Source organism: Onychomys torridus, chromosome 20, assembly GCF_903995425.1.
Source record: "Onychomys torridus chromosome 20, mOncTor1.1, whole genome shotgun sequence".
NCBI classification, from domain to species: domain Eukaryota; kingdom Metazoa; phylum Chordata; class Mammalia; order Rodentia; family Cricetidae; genus Onychomys; species Onychomys torridus.
In genome coordinates this window covers 22,297,717-22,315,210 of record NC_050462.1, presented here as the reverse complement: position 1 = coordinate 22,315,210, position 17,494 = coordinate 22,297,717, and the positions used below count along the sequence as shown (strand labels likewise).

The 17,494-nt window shown below is 36.4% G+C and overlaps 1 protein-coding gene and 1 non-coding gene across 3 annotated transcripts in view; both read right to left on the bottom strand.

Moving 5' to 3' along the window:
* Positions 1-17,494, bottom strand: part of Mgat4c (MGAT4 family member C) — a 255,566-nt gene that overhangs the window by 55,325 nt on the left and 182,747 nt on the right. The gene's annotated exons all lie outside the window — the stretch shown is intronic.
* LOC118571285 lies at positions 5,625-5,731 on the bottom strand. The gene has a single exon (XR_004943323.1). It is a non-coding gene; the product is annotated as a U6 spliceosomal RNA (small nuclear RNA).

The window sequence follows — 17,494 nt, the reverse complement described above, 5'->3', positions numbered from 1 at the left end:
GGCAATATTTGTTTCAGAATGAGTTTGAAGGAATCTTCTCCTTCATGTCATTTTATAAGCGTTTGAGAATAATTAGTGACCAGTTTTTTTAAGTGATATAATTCGACAGTCCTTACCTGAGTTTTCTTGTTTTGTTTGGGGAGATTTATGGATAAAATTTTAATATTTACATGTATTTTTGTTTATATATAGGTATGTGTAACAGTGTCTGTGTGTGCATCTATGCATGAGGGTATCCACAAAATTCAGAAGAGTGTATTGGATCTCCAGAATCTAAGGCTAAAGGCAATCAGAAGCAGCCTGTAGTTTTTAGTTTGTTACTATTTTAGCATTTAAAGCTGCCCATTATGGGTGGAAATGAAACTTCTATCTTGTGAAAGGGAAGTATTTAATGATTTAAGAGTCACACGACATTGCATGAGATGAAGAAAAGGTCTCTGACAAAACCTAACACCTCTTCATTAAAAAATTCCTGGAGAGACTAGAGATAAAAGGGACATACCTCAATATAATAAAGGCAAATACAAGCCCTCATTCAACATCAACCAAGAAGGGAAGAAACTTAAAATATTTCCACCAAAATCAGAAACAAAATATGGCTATTTACTCTCTTTATACCTACTGAATATAGTTCTTGAAGTCTTTAAATAAAAGGGATACAAACAGAAAAGTCATACTATCACTATAGATATATGATTTTTATACAGAAGTGACTCTAGAAATTTCACTGGGAAACCTCTGCAGCTGGTAAATGATTTCAGCAAAATAGGAGAATACAAAATTAACACATAAAAATCAGTAGTCTTTCTATATACAAATGATGAACATCCTGACAGAAATCAGGAAAATAGTACATTCCACAATAGTTGCAAAAAATTATTATTCTTTATTGGATAACAAGTTCCTAAATTTTCTGTGTAACTGATGAAGTATTAAGACTTACATTTATTCTAAAAGAAATATTCATAACCACATTGAAAGCAAATGAATATGCTCAATTGCTTATTCAATTTATTTCCATAGTCACCTAACTGAAATATTTTTTTTGTCTCCTTAAAAATACATTGGAGTAACTCTAAGAATGTGAAGTTCTTATACAAAAGACACTTTAAGATGTTAAAGTAAGTCCCTATTGCTGGGATTCTTGAGACAAGCAATTTGGTGTGTTTTCTTGCTCCTTTTAGAATTTCTTGACTTTAAAAATATTTTCATTTATTTGTGTATCTATGTGAACACACATGGCTACTTTTGGGTGTGTACATGGAAGTCTAAGAAGAGCTTAATTAACTCAGTTCTACCTTTCTACCATGTGAACCTTTGGTATTCAAGAAAGCTTGGCTGCAGGTGCCTTTACCTGCTGAAGCATCTTCCTGGCCCTAATTTACTAACTTTCAAGAGATGGTTATAGATGTGCTTTTCGTGAAATCTTCTGCAAAAGAATGTACAGGCTTTTCCTTTTAGGCCACCAACTGCCTCCCAAATCATGACACAGAGCATTATTACTAGTTTTTAAAGGTTGGCATTAGCTTATCTCTTAGTTTAATTTTTTATCTTTATGTAAGTTTTGCCTCAGAGCTGTTTACCTTCCTCCCTCCCTCCCTCCCTTCCTTCCTTCCGTTTGTCTGTGCCTGTCTGTCTGTATATCTTATTTTCACTGCTTCTTGTGGATGGCTAGCAGCTGACTGGCTGGCTGGCCCGAGTATGTCCTTTACTTTCTATGTTCTCTTCTCTTCCTTCTTCTCTCATTATTCATCCAAGTCTAGATTTGTCTCCTTCTCCAGAGCCTAGATTTCTCCAATTTATTCTTTCTCCCTGCCAGCCCCAACTATCCCTCTCCTGCCTAGCTACTTGCCATTCAGTATTCATTAGACCAATTGGGTGCCTTAGGCAGGCAGATTGAAACAGCAACACATATATTCATAATTACACAAATGCAGCATAAACAAATGAAACGCATCTTTATATCATCAACTAAGGCACCAACTGTAACACACCTTCACATCATTAGAAATTATTTTGTTGCATAAATAAATATTACCCAGTTAAATTAATACTCCAAAAGAAAAGTGCATAAACTATGTACCTGCTTCAGAATTTATCATGTTTTATTAGCAGTTTAGAATGTTTTTGTATTAATGTGCTGATTATCTTTTCTGTACTTTTCACCATCTATTTTGAAATTTTAACACCACTGTTGTTTGTTTCTTTAATGGATTCTCATTGCTTGATTATCAACTTAGTTGGTTCTGAGTCAACTAAGACAAATGCCTCTGGGCAAGTCTGGAAGTGTATTTACTGAAAGCATTAAATGAAAAAGAATCTCACACAGAATGGATGGCATTTTAAGGTGGCAGGCAAAATAGAAAGAAGCCTGAGGGAAAAGCAGAGGGTCTGTGCTTGTCTATCTTTGTTCCATATGGATGAGTATACCTATCCTATACACTCTAATGCAGATGTCATCATTTGATGACATGGAAACACATATTCTTTGGTCTTCAGTAAACCAAAGAACTGTGGCATTCAAGGCCTTTATTTCCATATTAAGATTAGGATTATTGAGGCACCCCGTTCACAAACAGATTATTTGTGTAGTTTTAGTCTTTTTAGCCTACACACAACCAATGTTGGAATATCTAGTCCACATTATCCAAGCCAATCCACCCAAGCTCTTTGGCAGTAAATATTGATTCCATAAGTTCTCTTCCCATAGAGAACATTGGCTAATAAAGGTTGTATAAATCTTCTTTGGCTTTTTTTTTTAATCAATTGTTTTCATTAGGTTTTTGCTTATGTGTTTGTGGTTGTGTATTTATTTATGTGTGTGCATGGAAGTGTCTTAGGTGGCCAGAAGAAGGTAGTGGATCCCCAAGAAAAGGTATTAGAGACAGTAGTGAAATACTCAGTATTAGTGCTGAGAACTGAACCCAAAGTCTCCTGCAATGTAGCTAGTGTCTGGTCTTAACCATTGAGCCATCTCTCCAGCATTCTTTCTTCTCTCTCTAATTTAATTCAAATTACCTGCACTGAAATTAAAAATGTTTTCATATGATTAATTTAGACTGTGATTTGAATGCAGTAGTGTATGCAATATCACTCATTAAATCCTCTACCTGTAAAATTTCTGTTTATTTATTTTTATCATAGCTACCTGTGTTAGATTTTTCATTTATTTTAGGAGTTACTTTTCTGAATTAATTTACTTGTTTGTATTTAGTATACATGTTTTATTTTTATAATCAGTATGCTTTTATTTTTATTCACTTATTCTTTCTATTAAACTTCTTCCATTATAAAAATAAGCATCAAGGAAGTATTTCCTATTAAAATTTTCCATGACAAAAAATTGCACAACAATATGATGAAACTTTAGTTATATGGTAATATATCATACGGAATCTTCTAACTCTTATTTTGGCATTTCTACATCACTGTTTTTTTCTTATGAATTTATTATAGTTCAAAGTTTTTAAAGGATTTTACTTAATGCATTTATTTTTCTTGTGTTTTGATAATTCATATATTTGTTATGTATCTATATCACTTAGACCCCTCCCTCTCCACTCTACAATTCTTTCCATATTGTCCATTATCTTGTCCCTCTCAAATTCATAGACTTTTTAAAATTTTACATACACACACTCAAGCATGAGCATACACATGCACACACAGACACAGACATACTCTCTCTCTCTCTCTCTCTCTCTCTCTCTCTCTCTCTCTCTCCACACACACACACAAACTGCTGAGTCTATTTGATGCTATTTATGTATATCTATGTTTAGTGCCAACCACTTGGTATTGTATAACCAAATTAGAGTGTTCATCACTGGAGTAGACTGATTCTGCTGCTCTCGATATTCATTGTCAGCAGATCTTAAATAAGGTGGGGTTTCAGAGATTTCTCCCATCTTCATTGGCGTGTCAACTGGTATTTTCATTGTTCAAGTCTTGTTAAGGCAACCATATTTTGGAAATTTCCTATTTCAGCTTCCCTGTCATATATGGAAGACACCATCTTTCAGTAGATATTCTGGTTCTCTGGATCTTGTCATCTTTCTGCCCCTCTTCATCAATATTTCCTGAATCTTAAGTGCAGGACTTATAGGACTCCTTTATATTTTAATGGGTTTTTTTTTTTTGAGACAGACTTTCTCTGTATAGTTTTGGTACCTATCTTGGATCTCGCTCTATAGACCAGTTGGCCTTGAACTCATAGAGATTCACTTGACTCTGCCTCCCAAGTACTGGGGTTAAAGGTATGTGTGCACTGCCACCACCACCCAGCATCCCAGCCTCAATGGGATTCTTACAATTGTTATTTTGTATTCCTTTCTAGCCATATTGTAACATTTTTTTTTATTCTTGTACTGGAGAGTTGTGAGTTGTGTTCAATTTCCCTTGATATTACATGTTTTTGTTTATCATTGTGTCTAAATGGCTGACTATGTATGCATCAAGTGCAGTGGTAAATTTCCTTGTGTTATGAAATGTTGTTCACTGCAAGAGGAAGACATTCTCCTATGCATGATCAGGAACCATATATTAGCTTTGATTTTGAATGGCATCTGTAGTGTGATCTCTCTATAGTTTTGTTGTTGTTGTTTGTTTGCCCCAGTTATTTGCCAACTGGCAAAGCAGCAAGTGTTTCAGAGAATGATGGTGCTAGTTGGTGTTTTTTGGTAGCAAGCCCAATACCTTTCTGGCTATTGACACAGACAGGCATTTGCAGATTCAATGATAGGCAAATGGCTATATATTGGGCTACCAAATGGGATGGCCCACTGTTAGTGTCAACAAGGTATGTAGTGAGCCCTCTAGTAGGACAGAGCTGCTATCTGGCTGACTCTAGGAAGAATGTAAGGATAGAGAGGGTTACAAAATTCACACCAAACCAGATTTCTTTCTCAACCTATTGCCACAAAGATAGGGTTTCACCTGTATTTGGAAACTGATTGTTGTAACTCAACCTAACCTAGTCTCTGAGCAGTAAGGTGCTAAGACTTCAACTACCAGTATGAACGAGACAGAACGTCAATGGATTCTGAAGTCCAGAGAATAGAAATACACCATGGCCATACCCTCAAAGTGGGTTTTACTCTAACAGAAGTTAGATCTAGTTTCAAGATCACATGATTTATAGGAATTTAAGTCACATAGGCTAAAATACATAAAAGCACAGGATCCTAGCTTGTATAAGTACTCCCAAATGAACTACAGGCCACTTTGATTTTATTCTCTGTCTTTTTTCTCCTTTTTTTTATTTATTATATTTGTGTTTTAATTTTACACATCAGCCATGGGTTCCCCTGTCCTCCCCCCTCCCACAACCGCCCTCACCTTCTCCCCAGCTCCTCCCCTCCATTCCCATCTCCTCCAGGGCAAAGACTCCCCTGGGGATTCAATTCAACCTGATGGATTCAGTACAGACAGGTCCAGTCCCCTCTTTCCAGGCTGAGCAAAGTGTCCCTGTGTAAACCCAAGGTTCCAAACAGCCAGCTCATGCACTAAGGATAGGTCCAGGTCCCACAGCCTGGGTGCCTCCCAAACAGTTCAAGCTATTCAGTTATCTCACTTATCCAGAGCTCCTGATCCAGCTGGGGGCTCCACAGCTATTGGTTCATAAAAAAAATATGGAATGCTTCACGAATTTGTGTGTCATCCTTGTGCAGGGGTCATGCAAATCTTCTCTACATCATTCAAATTTTAGTCTATGTGCTGCTGAAGCGAGCACTATTCTCTGTCTTTTTGCATCGTTTCGTTACTCACAGATCTTGCTATTCCACTGATATTTTCTAAAATACTGCTTCAGGCTCTTTAAGTAGATTTGTATATTTTGTGTATTTTCTGTTATGCTCTTGTTTTTAAGGGAGAAAAACAACTGATAATTGGCCACCTTTCTGACGTCACCCAAAAGCAATGAACATATAAACAAAATATTTCAAAGAATATTTGAAAAAATAAGATTATTTTATATGACCTTCCTATGAAATTCTAATAAAAATAACTCATGAATTTCAAAAATTTCCTATACTTAGATTTATTATAAATACATAATTTTAAAACCTTGGCTCATCAGACATAATTTAATAAAATTTCTATATTAGAATTAGTTCAATCTACTTTAGTTTCCTAGAAATACAAATGTTGTTTTGGATAAAATCTGGATCAACATGCCTAAAAATGATTCATAGTAATAACAGTTGCCCCATTCACTCTGCCAATGAAATAATAAAAAGTGCATGCATTACATATCTGTGACGATTTTGGAAATATAAACAACTCACAAAAACCAGACGAGTAGAATATCATTTATTGATATTCGTACACATCTAAATACATATCCAGTCACTGCAAACTATGTAAAGATGCACGTGTGACATGGAAGCACACAGGGGGACATTACTGGTGGGGGCAGGAAATCATCACATGGGATGTAGTGGAGACAGAGGAAGGCAGTATGGGAGGGCCAAATGAGAGCAAGATAAAATAACACATGTGTATAAAAATGTGATGATGAAACTCATTACTTTGTATGGCTATACTAATACCAAAGTTCAATAGGTACCTAATTATGGAGTATATGAGTTTCTTCTATGGCGTGAATGTTACTGTTATACATTACTGTAAGAAGTATGTACTTCCTGCCTTCTTCCCAGACAGCTTTCCCCCCATGAGCACCTGAACTGCTTCACGCATTAGATCGACCATGCTACATCACTCAGCAGAATTTACCGCAGATAAGAAACACAAAACGTGATAGAAAATGAAAGACAGAAAGATTACCTTTCTCAAAAATCTATGCTCATCGGACTCTTAAATCTTGTATTCTTTTCCTCCCATATCATTCTTGATGTGAATCTTATAGGAAGAAAAATGGGTTAAACTGACGGAGCCTCACTGTCAAGAGAAACCTATGGTCAGGGATATATCTAATTCTCAGAGCTTTCATCATTAATATTTTATGAGTCTCAGTGATCTGTCCTGTCTGAAAGAAAAATTTATCTTTCATTTGTGCAAGCATTGCCTGCCGAGTAATAGATTTCATCTCTATAAGCCAGTGGTGAAATGCAAACCACAGCAAAGGTAGCAAGAAGCAAAGTGCTCACTTTATTTCTTTTTACTGGAGTCTGGCTGCACTTTCCTGTTGTTGCAAAGTCAGCCAGGCCAAGTGAAAGATCTTTGGGGAGCAATAAAGAGAGTTCCTTCCAACTTACATCAGCCTATGCTCCTGAATGTCCACTGTTGTTCAAAACGACTTTTCAATGAGATGAGCAGCCACAGTGCCTTTGCTTTTTAATTATTCACAAAGCATTGCTATAACAAGAATATTAATCCATTACATTTGGTAAACAAAATCTCTAGCTCAGTCCTGAACACTCCATCCACTATGACTAAAAGGCAAATTAGTGATTTTCAAATACGTCAAATTGAAAGATACTATTTTACCCTTAGGTTCAAGAGTGCTTGTTTCTCCTTCTTGTGAAGTAAGATTTTTCTGTACAAGCTTATCTGTGACACTTGGGCTGAACTACCTGTAATCTATAAAAAGGCAAACAAGAAAGAATGTTCTAAGATATGGCCTCTTTAAACCAGAAACAGGGAAAGCTCCATAACATTGATCCTAACAATGACTTCCTATAAAGGACCTCCAAAACACAGTGAGCAAAGCAAAAATGAGATAACTGAGTTACATCAATTATAAGGACTTCTGCATTGCAAAGGTCACAAAAATGTGAAGTGAAAATGAAGGCCATGAAAGGAAATAGTTTGCAGACCATTTTTCTGATAAGTTAGCTCAGCAGCATGAAAGGAATTAGCTGCTTAAAATATGAAATAAAAGGACATGGCTGGATCTTTTTCAAAAGAAACACACAAGTAACCAATTAGTATGTGGGAAAATACTCAACATCCCTGAACACCAGAGAAATTATGATTAAATCTACTAGAAAATATTACTTCACACCTACTAGGAAAGGTTGTATCAACATGATGAAATAATGTCTTAGAGAAAATATGGAGAAAATGGAATCCTTGAATAATGTGGGTAAAAATATCAATAGTATAGCCACTAAGAACTATTTGTGAATGCCTCAAAAATTAAAATTATAGCAAACATATGATCTGATAATTTGTCTAATGGATATACATCTTCAAGATATTAGATGAGTAGGCTGAAGAGAAACCTTCCATCTTACATTCATTGGTACATTATAAAAAAAGATCACAGATAGAGTCACCCTAGATGTCCATCAATGAATGGATGGGTAAAGAAAATGTAAAAGTAATACCTTTAAATATCCATCCACAATGACATACCTGTCAGCCTTGAAAGAAAAAGGATAATCTTGTCATTTCTCAAAAGGTAAGGGTAATAATTTCATTTGTATGAGGCATCTGGAAAGAACGAAGATGACAGGAACTGGCTTGTGGTTGAGGGATATGGGAGATGTTCAGCAAAGGATACAAGATATTAGCTGGACACGAGGTGTAATTTCAAGAGATTAATTGTATAAGAAGATGACTACAGTTAACAACTACCTGTATTCTTAAAGTAGTAAGAGAATAAAATGGTAAGCAGGTAAGTCAATACATGTATTAATTAGCTTAATGTAGCCATTCCACAACAGAATATGCATAAAACCTAAAATATCATGACATAGTAAATATGGAATTTTAAGAATTCAATCATATAAATATTAACAACAACATTAACAAAAAGACCACATTTACATTGGATGTCATTCTTCTGTGTCTCACTCACTCACAAAATAAACTAGAGTCAAAGAAAGATTCATGTAGTTCCTGCATGTCGAAGAACAGTTGTCTGGAGAAATGTGCTTACTACTGTACAAAGGAGAAAAAGTGTAAGATGAATTGCTAAATGGTCTTATGAATGAAATAACCAGGGCCAGGTATTGGGGTGAATGCTAAAATATCAGAGAAACAGAACAACCACAGCCAACCTCACCTCGCCAATTCCTCAGCTGATCTTGTTTCCTCAAACTGAAAGCCTCTAAGTCTTCATCCAAATGGATCTCAGCTAAACTGCTGCTAAAGCTTAAAAACTTAAACAGTCTCTAGTTCCTGGTTTTCATGCTTTATATCCTTTCTGCCTTCTGCCACCACTCCCTGGGATTAAAGGCATGTGTCACCATGCCTGGCTGTTTCCAGTGTGGCTTTGAAGTCAGATCCAGACAGATCTCTGCCTCTAGAATGCTAAGATTAAAGGCATGTGCTACCGCTGCCTAAACCTCTGTTTAATATAGTGGCTGCTCTGTTCTTTGACTTCCAGAGAAGTCAGTTTATTAGAGTGTACAATGTATTGGGGGACACAATATCACCACAAAATAATGCCAAATGAGTGAGTCTTTGTTTATGTGAGATGGGATGGTTGTATGCTCTTTCTTATCACCATTACAGTCCAGTGTCAAGCACCACAGCAAATTCCCCCTGAACTAAGTGTGGAGGTTCATCAAGGACATCTAAAAAAATGAGAAAAGGGAGATAGAGGGAGGGGAGAAATCCCTAAGTGAGTGAAATCCTGAAGGAATGTGTATTTTGACATGGTTATGGATCTGGTCTGTCAAGGACTCTAACACCATCGGTTCATGGGAAATGTCTAGGGTGATGAGGAAGGAAAAAGCTTTCAAAACTTTCCTTTGGAGTCCATCTATGAGTGTTTATGAATGATTCATCTGTGTGTTTCAATGACTAGCAATTATTGCTTCCTCATCCATGGGTATACACACTCATACTGTTCAACTACAGAGACCTCCCAAACAGACTAGCTAACACATCCTCTAGTCTGTACCTAATAAACACATTGTTCCCGTTTGCTAGGGTAGTGGTCAGAGAATCCCATCTGATCACACCTTCATTGTATGTGTGGCCGTGTTTCTGTCCTTTCTTCATTCTCTAACTGCCCCTAGCCAGGGTTTCTGGACCCAAGTTGTAGAGGACACATCATAGCACACAATTAGAAAGAGAAAAAAATCTATGGTTTTGAATAGGTGTTTTCCTTCACTGATAACACTATAATTTGAAGCAATGCAGAAAATAAAATCTGTGTTTCTTTTTTCTTTTTCTTTTTTGGTTAATATTCTTATCTTATTTTTAAGTGTGTATGATTGTTTAATACCTTTCTTACCTATTAGGTAATAAATGAGACTTTGTTTATTTTGACATAAAATTGTATTGCTAGAGTTTACACACTGTTGACAAGTAGGCATCCATTAAGTTGCTTTTAAAAGATTTGCATTTTTCAGTTTTATCTGTAACTACTAGCATGCTCTGATATGATAATCACTACTAATGCTCAAGGTAGATGTGATTCTTTATTCAAAGTATAGTTACTGTTTTGACACTTACAGAAAGTACTGATTTAGAAATCACCTGATACTAAAATATCTGTGCTATGATTAATATTCTGGCCTCAAATAGTTAGCCATCTAGTCAGAAGAATAAGATGTGTGTATAAAAGTAATGCCATCCCATGATCTACTAAGTGTGAGAACAGATTCACTGTATTTGTACTATGTATGTAGAGATAAAAACCTTAATAAACAGATTTGGAGAATGATACAGCTTAGCACTACTTGGGGGAGCCACACCTGCTAAGAACCACGTGAACATCCCTTTGACAAAGAGGTTATCTATTTAATATTCATAGTAGAAGTACACAGAATTCTCATGAGTGGGAAGATCCACACTCCCTATGTATGCTAAAATGAAATGATTATATACTTGTGAGACTATTTCTTTCCTCACATGTTGGATGGCAGCTGGAAGCTTCAAACTTTGTAACCCTTTACAGACTTAGACTGGTTGGGAATAGATGGTCAATGTCATCTTATTTCCCTTTGATCTTGGCCTGAGTTTGGAACAACAGGATCGTGGCTGGATTACTCTTTGTGACATGAGAGCAATAATGATGACGCTTGGGAGAGTGAAGATTAACAAAAAACCCTATATGCATCTCACCACTGACTTTTCAGAGCTCTGTTGTCTGCTTTGAGCTTCCAACGACTAAGCATTGTTTTGACTTTCTCCAAACTTACCCTCTTTTTCTGTGGTCTCTCCCTCTTCGGTGATGTTCATGAATCCTGCAGCTCTGCTGCTGCCCAGATATATCCTAGAAGGCACTCAGTGTCCAATTGTTTCTAACACTGATCTCACTGGTTTTTTTCACTAGCTCAAAAATCAGACCACATCAAGTCTCCCGTTCTCTACTTGACTTAATAGTTTTATCTGATATGTAGTCTATTCCAATGGGATGTTCTGCACTGCAGCCACAGTGATCAACTGCTCTTTTCCAAATTCAATTAGCATGCATCAGCACTCAAGGCCCTTTAACTTGTGTTCTGTTTTCCTGGGTAAAATCCTGATCATCTGCCATCCCTTCAAGAAAGTCTGTGACTCCTGCAGGATTGTTTAGATCTTCTTTTAGGGTTAAAGTTAGAGCACTCTCTTCATCTTCCTGGAAGTCTTTCAGTCTGTTTTTCCCAGTGCTATACATTTTGGATTTGAAGTTGCAGACATTTCCTTTTTGTGTCTTTAGAATGCAGTTACATATGCAATGCTATATATTAATTGAATATTTCACGGAAAACAAAATCAAATCCTACATATTATTATTTGAGAAAATATTTTTGATTTGACAGCTCTTTCTGGGCCTCTTAAATAACACAATTTCTACAGAAAATCTTAGGGCTGTTAAAAGTACATAGCTTCACTTTCTTGTTTAGACACTAAATAAACCTTTTGCTAAGATGAATGTTATAAGAGAAATGAAAATGCAAATAAAGTATTCCTTAATTAGCAAATTAAATTTTTGTGTGGTGATACTTTAGTTATTAGTAGTATTTTGCAGCTCAAGTTATGCAGAGATTTGTACTATTCCTTCATATTTTGTGATGCATATAATTGCTACAATAAATCTAATAGAAATGATGCAAATCAAAGCCTCATGAGACAGATGCCAGCTCTCTATTTCAGTAGTTTGCATGAAATGCATAATTGTCTCCAACAATATATAAAAATATTTCAGGCTGTGCCACAGAAAATATTCAATCTTCTCTCATGACCTTTCTTACTAAGAAAAATAAACTACATAGTGAACTCTTAGGCCAGTGTTTCTAAATCTGTGGGTCACAATGGGGGTTGAAGGACTTTTTCACAGGGTACCATAAAACCCATGGAAAGCACATATATTCACATTGCAATTTATAACAGTAGCAAAATCGTAGTCATGAAGTAGCAATGAAAATAATTTTATGGTAGGGGGTCACCATAAAGTGAGGAACTGCCTGAAAGGGTCGCAGCATTAGGAAGGTTGAGAAACACTGTCTTAAATGTATTTCTTCTAATACTTTTAGTCAATAAACCTTGCAATCAATTGGGCTTTGAAGTTTGCAGTTACTTAAAACTGATAATGATCTAAAGTAATATTGTCATCGATTCTTAGGACTGTCTTATGAGGCACATTCAATGACATTTGATATTGTTCTTACCTTTGCATTAGAAAATAGAGTATCACAATAGATTTCATAATTTCCCCAAGGCAACATATGTATCTTCTCAGGTTGAATTGAAATTAACTCATGGAACATAATGTGGCGATATGTCAGACTAGATTTTTTTTTTTACACAGATTTTTTTAAACATAAAAACCTGAGTTAACTCAACTATAGCAAAACATGTTTAACAACTACTTTAACATCTTATTAATTTCTGAGATGTAAATATGCTATTTCAACTTTTGTTTTAAAACTCTTCACACTTCTAAGCTTATTAATGCATGGTCCATTGCTCATAGAAAATATTTACAAGGTTATCCACCTTATTTGGATAGGTAGAATGCAATAAAGTAAGATTTAAAACATAAAGCACTTAATAAGAACATTTTGTTCAATTCAAGTGACAGTCTTCCTTTCCCTGCGCACAGCTAATGTGTTTCTAATGCTCACAGTGACTCATTTTTCACCAATTCATCTTTTGATTTGTTTTTTTTGCTTATATTCCTTGGCTTATTCCTTCTGTCTTCATAAGAAAAGCATTATTATCTCAAGGAACTGGGGTGAGATCAGTGATTATTATGGTTTGAATTCCACCTGTCTGTGAAATGAGTATCCACCCAAGCTTATCCCTCTCTCTTAGCCTACCCATCTAAGGACAGGCAGAGGCAATTAAAAAGCCTCAATCTACTGTACACTGTGTGCATACTTGCTGAAGGCTTGTATGTGGGCTGAGAAGCTATAGGGTCCAGATGGGTTTACATATTTGATAAAAACCTTCATTCTGAGTGTTGGAATTGAATTGATTCCTATGAGATAAAATGGAAAATTTTGATCCCTTTAAGTTTGCTCTCACTGGACTGTCTTTGTGCAATTGAGACCCAAATGGCAGCCCCTTCCAAAGGACCACAACACAGTCCAAAATACATCATCACCTGACCTACAATCAGTAACCTGAAGAGACAGAGAAGTGGAAGGAAGACATGTTTCTATAACAAATATATGGACAAGACCAGCAACAAGAGAATGAATACAAAGGTTTTTGAAGTTTTTTGCTCCTTATTTTTTAGACATGGAGTAGAAACATGAAAAATAACTATCCAGTATAGATATTTTGTTAAAATATAAAATGAACATAATTTCTAAAGGAAGTAGAGACCTCTTGGTATAACAGACCTGTCTTTAACTCTAGGCTTCCCAGATTTTTTTTAATATGCAAAGACAGGCCACTATTCACATAAGCCTATTGTAAATTGCCACTTCAGTAAAGGAAACCATTTTCTTTCATTATATCATTTATTCAGGGCCCTAAGGTTTTCCGTTTATTTAAATCAATTAAAATTTCCAGAAAGTGTGGCAATCCTTCAGATTTTTATAAACTTTCTAGAAGATAAGTTAGAGATCAATTTTTTTTTTTTTTACTTATGGAAAAATGCAAGTTAGGAATGATGAAGTTGTCAGTTTAATCCTTTCAAGATGCAACACAATACATAGAGTAAAATGTAGCCTAGTAGAATATATAAAGTAAAATTGATTGATTGGTGTATCATTAGTTAATAAATGACCTTTAATTACAAGCTCCTCCTTAAAACCTTTAATGTAATCAGAGCTTGAACCTGAGAAAAGTGTAATGAACAAATCCATAGGTATTAAGCTGAAAAGAAAGAACACAAAATTATATCTGCAAAGAGATTAGAAACATCATTTTGTTTGGAGAATTCAGCTCAAGCAACTATCCATTTCTTCTTTCAGGAAGTGTTGTTGGAAGTGACAATAATAGTTCCTTAACAGTTAGACCCCTCCTTCCTGTCTCAGACACCTTGCCTCCTTGTCCAGTGACTCAGGGGTGAGCGTAGTTACATTAATCTAGTTGACTGCATCTTTTTTTTTTCTTTCTGGAACCTCATCACTAAAATATTTTATAAGTGAAGTACATTAGGTAACTTTGACTATAGATTAATACTTAATTTAGAGCCAAGAGGTGGTAGCACATGCCTTTAATTCCAGCACCTGGGAGGCAGGGTCAGGTAGATCTTTATGAATTTGAGAGCATCCTTATAAACAAGTGGAGTTCCAGGATATCCAGAATTATTGCACAGACAAACTTTGTCTCAAAAACAAAGGAAACAACTAAAACGGTAAGCTTAACACTTACAAAATAATTTATAATATGGTAAGATAAAATCCCAGAGTAACATTCTTTTTAAATGCAGTAGTATGTAATAGGACAAAGAAGATGACAAAGTAGAATTGGAGGTACAATCTGTCAAGTTAATGCATTTTGAAAATGCCACAGCCTAAAGCCATTCAATTTTTGGAGAACGTTAAGAAAGTATGAAGACAGAATGGGAATATATGAATACTAAGAAAGCATAGATCCAAAATAAAACTCAACCCAAAAGTCATAACACCACATAGAGAAAAAAAAAACCCTCAAAATTCACAATTCACTAGAAAGGTTTCACTGAAGTTGGGCCAATCAGTTTTTGAAAAATAATGAATGTAAATAATTCACAACCAGTATTCTGGTTGTCAATATGAGGTCATCCCTTACTATGTAGTGCTTAGTAAAAAAAAAAAGTAGAAGGTAGGATGAGGTGTAAATAAGATTATTTGATAATGCCTCAAATAAGCATGTGTATATAAATATTTACATACATATATGTACACACACACACATATATATATATATATATATATATATATATATATATGTCACAAACACATTCAAACACATATGTAGATAGATAGATAGGTAGATGATAGATAGTAGATAGATAGATAATTGATAGATAGACATGGATTAGAAACACTCCTTTTGAATGGTTGTTTAGGATAATCCAAGTAACTTTTTTTTTAACTTTTTATCTTTTATTTTTTTCTCTTTTTTATTATTATATTTGTGTTTTAATTCTACACATCAGCCATGTGTTACCTCATCCTGTCCCCAGCCCCTCCCCTCCAACCCCAACTCCCCCAGGGCCAAGACTCCCCTGGGGATTCATTTAAACCTGGTGGATTCAGTACAGGCAGGTCCAGTCCCCTCCTTCCAGGATGAGTAAAGTGTCCCTGTGTAAGCCCAAGGTTCCAAACAGCCAGCTCATGCACCAAGGATAGGCCTGGGTCCCACTGCCTGGGTGCCTCCCAAATAGTCCAAGCCACTCAACTGTCTCACCAATCAGAGGGCCTGCTCCAGCTGGGGGCTCCACAGCCCTTGGTTCACAATTCATGTGCTTCATTCCTTTGGCTATTTGTGCCTGTGCCTCCCCAATCTTGGTCTCACCAACCCACACTCCTACAGTCCCTCCTCTTTCTCCACAATTGGACTCGTGGAGCTCCACCTGGGGCCTGGCTGAGGATCTCTGCATCCACTTCCATCAGTTATTGGATGAGAGTTCCAGAATGACCTTTAGGGTGTTTGGCCATCTGATCACCAGATTAGGTCAGATCAGGCTTTCTCTCGACCACTGCCAGCAGTCTACAGAGGATGTACCATTGTAGATTTCTGGGGACCTCTCCAGTACTCTGCCTACTCCTGTTCTCATGTGGTCGTCTTTATCATGGTCTGTTATTCCTTGTACTCCCTTTCAGTTCTTGATCCAGCTGGGATCTCCTGCTCCCCTAAGCTTTCTTTCCCTCAAACCTTGCCCTTCATTACTCCCACTGTTGTACAGGTTGTTCATCTCTAAGATAAAAAACACAGAAGATAGCTTATGCTGGAGAGGATGTGGTGCAAGGGGAACTCTCTTCCACTGCTGGTGGGAATGCAAGCTTGTACAGCCACTTTGGAAATCAATATGGCGCTTCCTTAAAAATTGGGAATCCATCTCCCCCAAGACCTAGCTGTAGCACTTTTGGGCATATACCCAAGGAATGCTCAATTATACCACAAGGACATTTGCTCAGCTATGTTCATATCAGCAATGTTTGTAATAGCCAGAGCCTGGAAACAACCTAGATGCCCTTCAACTGGAGAATGGATAAATAAAATATGGTACATATACACAATGGAGTACTACTCAGCAAAGAAAAACAATGACATCATGAGGTTTGTAGGCAAATGGATGGATCTAGAAAAAAATGATCCTGAATGAGGTAACCCAGACTCAAGACAAACATGGTATGTACTCACTCATAGGAGGATACTAGATGTAAAACAAAGACGACTAGACTGCTACACAACTCCAGGGAGGCTACCTAGAAAACAGGACCCTAAGAAAGACACAGGGATTGCCGAATGACAGAGAAATGGATGAGATCCAAGTAACTTCTTAAATAATACTGATTTTATGACCTGAAAGTCTCCTTCCTGAAAATCTAGCTTCCATGGTTCCCTAAAAATACAATGCATGCTTCCCAGAAGGGAAGCAATTAAACACTTCTACCCAGTTGCAACACTTATAAACCCCAGCTAGTACCAGCATTGCAAGATATGTATAAAGGCCCAAGAATGGGAACACACATATTAGTGACTGCAACAGTGATCTAACTAGAGTTAAGGCTTACTAAACATGAGGAGGATCAGGTCTGGTCTTTAAAACCTAGTCAGCTTCCAATGAGACCATCGATCTTAGAAAAGAATCTATTCCTGACACTTTGCTACATCACCTTAATTTCTTACTACATTCTTATCCTTGTACCTACAGCTAAGTGTAACTGCTATCCTCATATAAGAGGCCTTTCTTTTCAGAAAATGGAGGCCAACACAAAACCTAAAAAGTTAAAACCTGAACATGCTGCAGAGGTCAGAAGACCGTGGCGAGTTCCCTACCCCCACCACTCAGTGGATACATTTACATCACTGTTCTTTCAGATATGGGTCAAGGAATATTGCATTAAGGGGGTGGAAAAATTAAAAGAACCAGAACACTAGCAAATATGATGTGAAATAATCTCTCTATTAAATGGCTTCATAAACAAGACTAGAACAAAGGTAATCATCACTGGTCCTGTTAACATGGAAGAGGGGAATTTCATGGAGT